This window comes from Bidens hawaiensis, unplaced genomic scaffold (assembly GCF_021521415.1).
Source record: "Bidens hawaiensis isolate Kalapana, Puna unplaced genomic scaffold, B.hawaiensis_p1.1 tig00020106_1, whole genome shotgun sequence".
Classification (NCBI taxonomy): Eukaryota; Viridiplantae; Streptophyta; class Magnoliopsida; order Asterales; family Asteraceae; genus Bidens; species Bidens hawaiensis.
In genome coordinates, this window is record NW_027493056.1 from 101,359 (window position 1) to 112,143 (window position 10,785).

Here is a 10,785-nt window from a genome sequence, read left to right on the forward strand (position 1 = left end):
CGCAAATGTTGCATGCGCGTGCGTGTAGACTGTGAAATGTGTGAGCATGTGATGCGTAAGCATGTGTGATATGCGTGAGCATATGTGATGTGTGAGCATGTGGTATGAGGATTCCCAACCTTGAAGTTTGGCGTGTAGCCATACGGGACATTATGAGGATTCCCAACCTTGGAGTTTGGCGCGTAGCCATATGGGATATTATGTGGATTCCCAACCTTGAAGTTTGGCGCGTAGCCATACGGGATATTATGAGGATTCTCAACCTTGAAGTTTGGCGCGTAGCCATACGGGATATTATGAGGATTCCCAACCTTGAAGTTTGGCGCGTAGCCATACGGGATATTATGTGGATTCCCAACCTTGAAGTTTGGCGCGTAGCCATATGGGATATTATGAGGATTCCCAACCTTGAAGTTTGGCGCGTAGCCATATGGGATATTATGAGGATTCCCAACCTTGAAGTTTGGCGCGAGGCCTGATGCGCACATGCACGGCGATGGAGTGGTGACTCATGTGTGCGCGTGCATGGCGGAGGTCTCTTGCGCAAAGCCCAGATGGTGGTTTCCGCGGCGGCACATGCACGGCTGCGGAGTGAGAATCCGCGGGCGCGCGTACATGGCGGCGGAAGTCTGGTAATTTCTGGATCTGCAATTTTAGAGTCAGATCTGCAACTTTAGACCTAAAACCCAGGTCTGTAATCTAGACCTAGATCTGTAAATCAGATCTGGACAGATCTGAAGCCCGGAGCAGATTTAAAACCATCACAGATCCGGAGACCTGATCATTTGAATCAGGCCGTTTCTTTTTGCACGGATCTGGAAGCCTCTTTTAGATCTATGGATCTTTTTGAGCTTTAATAGAACAAGCCTTGAAGCCTTTTTCTGTAAAACTTCCAGATCTGGGTTTTTCCTGGGAGAGATCTGACAGCCGAGATGAAGATCGAAGGGTAGTTCGTTGCCGTCCCACGGATGGCGCCAATGTCGAAGCACGAAATGAATCTGACCTGATCCATGACGATGTTTCCACGGATTTTCGAGATGAACGAACCACGTCTTGATCTTCTTCTCCAGTTGCTTGAGACCTGCAATGGTTTTTTGGGGGAGTGGAGGTGACTGCTAAGAAATCCTGAGATCTCTTGTTTACAGACACAAAAAAGTGGTGGTGGCTCTTATTGAGCATGACCCTTCAATAAGGAGGTGGAGACCTCCTTATATAGAGAGTCTCATGGCCACCATCATGATACCCTAATGGGCCTAGCCCAGTTAGGGTTACCTCCACAAAACCCCCTCAGCCCAATAACATTGTATTAGTCCATGTAATAAAAGAAGCCAAACATAATAAATTTAGGATCGTAAAACCGGGTTTAGTACCATACCCCTACAGTAATAAACATAATAAATAATACAACCTATAAAAAATGTAGACATGCATGTTTCTTTTATAAATGGAAAAGTAGTTTGAGAAAAAGTTAGGCCCATTAGGTTCGAGGAAGTTCCAATGGCAAGTCGCCGCTTGAATAGTCAAATATGTTGTGACGACTTTAGCGTTTAACTTATTTCTAAATTCAAAGTACAGGTAATGCATGACGAATGTGACCCTCATATTTATTCACCTCTCTCTAATTTCATTCTACTTTTTAATTATATGATAACAATCGAACATGATAGTATGATCTCATTTTGGCAAAATGAATATTTTTGAATTTGCTCAAAATATATTTTTGAAAAAAATAGGTAACTTATCACCTTATTATATAGTCGGGTAATCCGGTCCAAATATGAAAGTGACTTATTAAATGTTTAAAAGTATTGGTTTTGATCATCCTTTATCATACAACACAAAATTGTATATAAAGGTCTAAACAATTAATAAGATAGAGATAAGATAAAATTTGCCTGAAAAGAATATAAAAAAGGTAACTTGTGCCATTTACGTTAACAGAAAACCGTCTGAATAACCTTCATATATGATAACGAGTGAAAGTGAAACCTTTCCTTCCCTCTTCTCATAACGACACACATGAGGAAAACGCAACATCCTCCCTCCATGATATATAAAAGACTAATCTCAATAATCCAGATAATGGAATGTCAATCAGTAATGTCTAGGATGAGGGGCCAAAGTCTAGTGCCAATACAAAATGTATCGAAGTTTCAGGTGCGCATTACATCCCTAAGGGCGCGTTTGTTTCATAGAATTTGTGGGAATTCAAAGGAATTGAAATTAAAATCCCATGACATGGCGTGTTTGTTTCGTTGGAATTGGAATCTTAATTCCATTTTGGTGTGTTCGGTTCAAAAAATTAGAATTGGAATTAAATTCCTTCAAATTCCTTAAAGTAAAGGAATTCAAATCATTCCAAAATGTGGCGGAATTTAAGGAAATTCATTGGAATATTTTCTTTTGAACGAGGACAACAAATAAAACATTTTATTTTTTTTTATTATATTTTGAGTTATGAATTTTTATTATTATTTTTGAATATTTTTTTGATGGATTTTTTTTATCTTAATAGAAAACCTATAAAAAATTCCAAAAAAATAAAAATAAAAAAATCATAACGGAAAATATATAATATATAAGACAAAAAATATAAAAAAGCTAAAATTTTTCATCGTTATCCTCGTTAAAAAAACCGACTTTAATTCCTTTGTGGTAATAGATTTAAATTTATTTGTTAAACGAACAGATCAAGAATGGAATTAGATTTCAGTTTCTTTCAATTATAATCCCTATTGAAATGTTCAAATTTCAAATCCAAATTTTTCAAATTTAAAATCTAATTTCAATTTCATTTCATTATACGAAACGTACACGTCCTTAGAACTGGGATTAGCCTTCCCTTTTTTTTAACATACATTGCCATTCATTCCCTAATAAATTACATATAATAATAGTGATGTTTTCTTTGGACCATCAAAATGTAATAATTTTATGCTATAAACAATTTATATAATCAAAACTTCGTATATAAAGTTTTATAACAAAATCACATTCAATAGTCTTTTCACTGACAATTAAATGAAATATAACTTTAAACCAATTTAAAAATACCCATCTCAACAACTAATCCTTTTCTATAAACAAGAATGAAGATGACAAAAGAAACTTGTTCTTTCAAACCAAAAAAGAAAATCAATCACCTTATTTAATAATAATTCTTTACCCAACAAAAGCAAAATATTCTTTGGATAGAAAACAAACCAATATATTCTATATATACCCAACCATATCAAAACTAATAATTTTCCTAATTATTTGTTTTCATACGTTGACACATTTTAATATTTTATTCCATACATAATTAAAATAAAAATAATGCTATGGCCTACGTGTATATAAATAATAAACTAAACTACAAACTACATATATAGACTTGAAGTATATATATTCTTACCACCATTGTTAATCTCCCAAAACCTTAAATGGGAATCTCCAAACTCCATGAAGATATCATCCAAACCCACATATTAACCAGACTCGACGGCCGGTCACTCACCGCCACCGGCTGCATATCTTCCGGCCTACAAACCCTCTGCTCCGACCACAAACTATGGTCAAACATATGCCATGCCACGTGGCCATCCACCGTTGACCCTCTAGTCAACACCACCATCTCCACCTTCACCTCCGGCCACCGGTCTTTCTTCTCCGACGCCTTCTCTTCACCCTCCGACCACCTCATCACCACCACACCACCACCAACAACCACCACCCAACTCATCTCATCCGTTGACCTTAAATACAATAACCAATTAGTGTTCTCCAAGGCTATGTCCACTAACATATCACCAAGTGATCACCATTTGTTTCGGGTTGATGTTATGGGACCGAAAGAGCTCGTGCGGTCGGATATTAAGTTATCGGGTGATGATCGGGCAATGGAGTTGGATTTAATGAGGAAAATGATGTTAAGTTGGATTGTGATTGACCCTAACATGAACCGGGCGGTGAATCTATCGAGTTTAAAGCCAGTTTCGGTTACTAGGAACTGGTTTACGGATGAATTCGAGTTGGTTTTTGCGGTGGTGACCGCGGTGGATGATGATGGTGATTATGTGAATTGTAATGTAGAGGTCACATGTGGTGTTAAAGATGGTAGTTTGGAGTTGTATGTGAGTGGGGTAAGTTTAACGGTTCAAGATATTGATGGTAGGTGTTTGAATGGGAAGGACAGTATGGTAATTTTGCATGGGCTTATGGCGGAAAAAAGACGGCGGTGTGACGGCGGAGAGAGGTGGAAAGAGAGGTATGATGAGTATATTCAAAGGAGGAAAGAAAGGAAAGAGATGATGGAGAGGAAAGACCGGCGGCTTGACTTGGTCCGGGTTGGTTGTGGGGTGGCTTTCTTGGTGACATATTGGTCATTTGCTCTTTTATAGTTAAGTTTCTTATAACAAATGTACTGGTGAATATGAATACTATGTGAATTTGTGACATAAATTTCCCTGTAACAAAATGTGTATATGTCTAAAAGTTGACGATACGCTTGTTTGGGTATATACATAAAACCATTTGTTTTATCATAACTCGTTAGAAAAAATGAAATTATTTGGTTTGGTCTATTATGGACATTATCTAGCAATTCTTCGCATAATCTACACGTACCATCTGTGTTGTGTGGTAATCATGTCTACAATCAAGAATCGGTGGACCACTTAGTTGTTACATGTAACTTCGCGAAGAAAGTTTAAAATAAACTAAAAGTTTGGTGCAATTTATTGGCCCTATCCTGGAACACGGTCTACTTTTTTGTGTTGGTGTGTTGGGGAGTGATGGATGCAATTAATAAATCCATGCAACTATTTTGGATTCTTTACGGGTGGATTTGAAAAGCGAGGAACGAAAAACATACACAGTGGCAGTCCAACCATTTAAGAGGTGTAAAGCTAAGTAAAAATATGGGGGCCTTTTGCGTTGTCTTTATCAATTAACAATTTTGAAATTATTTAAGAGAAAATTACTGTTTGCGTCCCTGTGGTTTCAGGGCGGAGACATACTGAAACCCCGAAAGAAAATTTGAACTGGTTGAGTCCATGTAGTTTAAAAAATGAACCATTTGAGTCCCTATCGTTACCTAAAAATGTGGAATTACTAGTTTACCCTTTTCTATGATCCGTATAAGTCCTTGGGGTTAACTTATTGCTCAGTTTCTGTCCCTCTTTAAAAATTACCTCCAAATTAAATAATTAAACACCAATATATAACCAATCAAGCCATAATCAACCAGATAAATGAACCGAACTTTTTTTAACAAAAATAAAAGAACCGAACTTCTTTTAATAAAATTAAACGAGTTGAACTAATTGTTTTAACAAAAATAAACGAACCAAACTCTTTTTTAACAAAAATACGAACCGAACTTTTTTTTAACAAAATAAACGAACATATCTACTGTTTAACAAAAATTAAAAAAAAAAAACTAAACGAATGTAACTACTTCTAACAAAAGTAACAGAATCGAACTCCACCCTAGCACAAGTTACGGTGATATTTTTGATAAAAATAAGTTCGGTTAAATTATTTTTGTTTAAAAAAAGTTTGGTTAATTTTTTTTTGTTAAATAAAAGTGTTTTGATTTTTTTTGTTAAAAATAAGTTTGGTTCGTTTTTTTTAAAGTAGTTCGATACGTTTGCTTTTGTTAAAGCGAATTGTTCAGTTTATTTAGTTTAGTAAAAAACAGTACGTTTTATTTATTTGTGTTAAAAAAAGTATTCCGGTATATATTTTTGTTAAAAAGGTAGTTTGGTTAGTTTTATATCTGTCAAAAAAAGTAGTTCGGTTTGGTATATAAGTAATGTACCTGTAAAAAAATTCAACTTAAGTTTTGTTTGGTATCTTTGAAACAAAATTGTCTAGTACACAATTATGTAAGTAAAAAAACAAAAAAACAAATCACTTTATGAACATATGCTAATTAGAAAATTAAACAAAGAATACAAACTAAAATTAATTGCATAAGTAGGGCATTGGAAAAGAAATTAATGAAGTTGGACAATTTCTTTTTGGACCTAATTAAGGGGCCTTTCCACCCACATAGGTAAAATTACGTAATAACCAAAAATTATAGTGCTTCTAATGAGACTCGAGCGCAGGTGCCACAGGTTGCAAAAAAGGAGCGTTACCAGCACAATACAGTAAAGGAATGTTAACAGTTTCGAAGTAGAAACAATATTAAATGCATAATAGTTTTTTTATTTTATTTTTATATTTATAAAAACGAGGCCTCAAAATTTCAGGGACCTAAAGCCTTAGCTTGTAGGGCTGACTCCGAACATACAAAAAACGATGAAAAGGTTGTTGATGACATAAAGGGGAGCTCATTTCTTTGTAATGAAAATAGCGCTATCCTCTTTGAGTGTTTTTTGTTGTATATGTTTTAGCATAGTGTTAGAACTATAATTTTTTTTACCCGTTTTTAATATATATAATTGTTTGTTTAAAAAGAAAAATTGTGATTCTTTTTGTTTAAAACATCAAAACCATATGTTTATAACCTCATGTATCATGTGCTTGTATACTATAGTTACACAATGGCGTTCTAGACAAATACATTAAACAACTAGAACATCATTTAGTTCATATGATACATCATACATGTTCCTATCTACACCACATGATGTTTTTTCCTTTGATATATACACGCGACACACACTTATCACATTAGTTTGATGCATTGGTTTGAAGTGCTAGATGGTCTTTTAGGCCCACTTGTCTTTGGCTCTATCATACAACTCATAAGGAAAAGCTTAATGTTTAAACCATCGTCTAAATTTTGTTCTAAAAATAATTTTAGTTTCTTATTAAACCATTCGAAAGAAAAGGGTTTTGTAATAAATTTGAGAGAAAGCCTCGTATTTATTTTAATTTGGGATCTTAAAATCGCTGAGCCGCTAATACTTGTCTGTCTCGATTTAGACCGAATAGTGGGGGATGTTTGTTGGTAATTCCGGATCGTCTTCACAAGTCGGTGAATATGGAAGAACCTAAGTTGACAAGTTTGTCAAGTTGGTTTAGTTTCCTAATTGTAATATGAATATGATAATGTCTTGGTCACCAAATTAGGGTTATATTATAAATATATGGCTTGATTAGAGCCTTAGATGTGTGGTCAATAGAGAATTGTTGTAACGAGTTTTTGATCAATTTTTTCTTGCAATAAAGTGTTTGGTCGATCATACGCCTCAAACGCTTGCTATTAAAACTTGGTTACTATTAAGTGAATTTAAGTTTCATTTTAGACTAAAAGACACTTTGGGCCGGTTCTGATTATAACATGATAAGATGATTTAAAAGGCTAATACTTGTTGGATGGTCACAATGTTTTGATTACGACATTCTTTGCTAAACTAGAGAATGTTATGGAGAGTTAAGTCTTTGAAAGCCTGTTTGACCAAAGTGTCTTGTCCGTTGACTTTTCAACACGCTATCAATTCTCAAGCTTCAAACACATATTGTGACCTTTCTATTTTGTTGATTTAAACGTACCGAGAAATACAAAGCATACGGAAATAAGAGGGTCGTTACACATTTGTAGTCTTGTAGACCAGCGCAACATATTTGACCTACCATAGAATTCCCCAAAGCTGATTTTCTTGGGCCGAAACAGTTTCCTTGAACCAACATGCATGCACTTCCCCCATGCCATTGACCACATAAGACATATTTCGTTGATTCATAAGACATTGATTACAAGAAGGGGATGAGAAATAGAATCATTAAACGTTCGGGATTATAAGCATGTTTATAATCCCGAACGTTTAACTTGTTACGGCCTCTACTAACTCTTGGATTGGGCTCTTTGATTGGACCCGTTGGGCTTAGATTAATAGTGATCATAAGAGATTAGTCTTATTTGAACATAACATGGCATCATTGTATAAATATAATTACCTTTCAAAAATACCAAAAGTAGTTAGAAACTGTTAGAATATTCTGGATCCTCAATTAGGCTACAATTAAGGAGGGAAATGCTCCTGTGATTATTGTGTATTTTCTCCATAATTAGCTTTGGACTCCTCTATTTATCATTGTCGATTGTATGTATTTTATAATAAGAAAAGAATGATCTTGCCCTTCAATACCTCCCTGTTACCATTGTGTCATGGTATCAGAGCTTAAGGTATAATCCTTTGAACCTAGAAATTCATCAACATGTCAGACAACACTACTATTGCAACCAACATCCCTGATGAATTAACACTACAAATCGCTGCGCTTCTAAGAAATGGTCTTGGAGCACAGCCAATAACAACCAATTCCGAGAATCTATCTCTTGGAATCAAACTAGAAGGAGACAACTATGCCCTATGGGCAGCCCTGATGAAAAAGGCTATTGGAGGCAGAGGGAGAGGCTCTCACATTACTGGGGAACCGTCACCACCTCTAAAAACAGATCAGACGTACGCACGATGGGAACAAGATGATCAGTGTGTGTTCACATGGCTGATCCAAAACATCGATGCTAGTTTGGTAAATAATGTTTCGCAATATCCGACTGCAAAGGCCCTTTGGGATGGCCTTGCAGTTACATATGGCTCTGAGGCAGATTCATTGCAAGTCTTTGATCTTCACAAAAGGGCCAACTCTTTGAGGCAAGGAGGAGATACATTAGAAGAATGTTGGAACAAACTGAAAAAAATTTGGATGACCATTGACAGAAGAGAGCCGAACCCAATGAAACACCCTGAAGATATTCAGATCTACAACAACAAAATTCAAGAACAAAGACTCTACCAACTATTGATAGCTATCGATGACAAGTTGGAACCAATTAAGCGGGACATCTTGAAACGAGACCCACTCCCTACGGTTGAAGCCGCATACGCTATGGTACGACGAGAGATAGCAAGAATCAACATTTTAAAACCTGTAAATTCTGAAATTGACAGGTCATCTGAAATCGGCCTTGGACTGGCAGCAAGGGAATCAACCGCAAAACCGAAAAACCGGTCAGAATCGCAGCGGAATAAAGAAAAAGAAGATAAAGCAAAATTGTATTGTAGCCACTGCAAGATGAAGAGGCATACAAAGGAGACGTGCTTTAAACTTGTTGGTTATCCCGAATGGTGGGAAGACAATCACAGGGAAAAGACAGAATCGCGAGGCAAAGGGGCGGCTGCCATCGGAAATCAAGACGCCGAAGTTGAACCGGCGACATCAAAAAGGCAGGATGAAGCAATTGGTTTTGGTGGTGTGGCTGCTGGAATAAACGCAACAGGTAAAGGGCTTGGTGGAAATTACACCCCAAGTCCTTCCATTCTCAACCCTAAATACTTTAAACCCTGTTGTTTTGACAATGACCAAAAGGATACCCCTAGCAACATTAATTTGGAACCTAAAGTCTGTCGAGCTCGTTATACATCAAATTCTAATCCAAAAAAATTAAGTGAATGGATTTTTGATTGCGGGGCTACAGACACTATGACGTATGATTATAAAGATTTTTTAGATATGTCATCCTCATCTAAAACTTATATCGAAACTGCTAGTGGAGAACGGGTTGAGATCAAAGGAGGGGGTTCAATTGAATTCTCTAAGAAAATGAAGCTGAAAAATTGTCTCTACATTCCTGCATTATCCTCAAAATTGTTGTCTATTAGCCATGTTACAAAAGAATTGAATTGTGTGGTGCTAATGTATCCAACATTTTGCATTTTGCAGGACATTCTTACGAAGGAGATAATTGGGCGTGGTACTGAGCAAGGAGGTCTCTACTATGTTGACGAGGTGACTCACCAGGGACATGCCATGCTTGCTCACGGAACAGTTGATAGACAACTTTGGTTATGGCATCGTCGTCTTGGTCATCCTTCATTTGGGTATCTTAAGTTGTTATTTCCGAGTCTTTTTTTGAATAAATCCACTCATGATATGAAGTGTGAAACTTGTGTTCTTGCTAAAAATCATAGAGTGCCTTTTGATCAAAGTAACACTAGAGTTAAGTCGGTTTTTTCATTGATACATTCTGATGTTTGGGGTCCTGCTCCAAACTCTAATAATAGTCGATTTCAATATTTTGTGCTATTTGTTGATGATTGTTCTCGAATGACTTGGATATACTTTCTGAAACATAAATCAGAGGTTCCTAAAAAATTCTTTGCATTTTATGAAATGGTTCAAACCCAGTTTAAGAAAAAAATACAGATTCTTCGCTCTGATAATGGTGGAGAATTTATAAATCAGTCTATGCAAAGTTTTTGTGAAAAAAATGGCCTTATTCATCAAACTACATGTCCTAACACACCACAACAAAATGGTGTCGTTGAACGGAAAAATCGAATTCTACTTGAGAAAAGTCGTGCTATGATGATCGAATCTCAAGTTCCTCAGTCTTTTTGGCCAGAAGCAATAGCTACATCCGTTTATCTACTTAATCGTCTACCTACACAAATTTTGGAACATAAAACCCCTTTACAAATTCTAGGAAGTCAAGTCACTATCCCTTCTATTCTAACCCTACCACCACGTGTTTTTGGATGCATAGTATTTGTTCACATTCCTAAGAACAATAGGAACAAATTTGACCCATGCGCAGAAAAATGTGTGTTTGTAGGATATGCTACTCATCAAAAGGGGTATCGTTGTTATAATCCTATCACACGTCGTATTCATGTCACTATGGATTATGACTTCTCCGAATCTGAATTTTATTTCAACAACCAATCTAGCGTTCAGGGGGAGAAACTTAGGGAATCTCTAGATTGGTTAAACACTCTAAGTTGTTCTGAAACTGTTCTAACAGAGCCTGTAGATGGCGCCACCGAGTCCCTCCCAACCAACATA

The 10,785-nt window shown here is 36.3% G+C and overlaps 1 pseudogene; it reads left to right on the forward strand.

Annotated features, from left to right (window-relative positions):
• The first annotated feature begins 3,362 nt into the window (after positions 1 to 3,362).
• Positions 3,363 to 4,382, forward strand: LOC143559878 (F-box protein At2g27310 pseudogene; annotated as a pseudogene).
• The last annotated feature ends 6,403 nt before the right edge of the window (positions 4,383 to 10,785 follow it).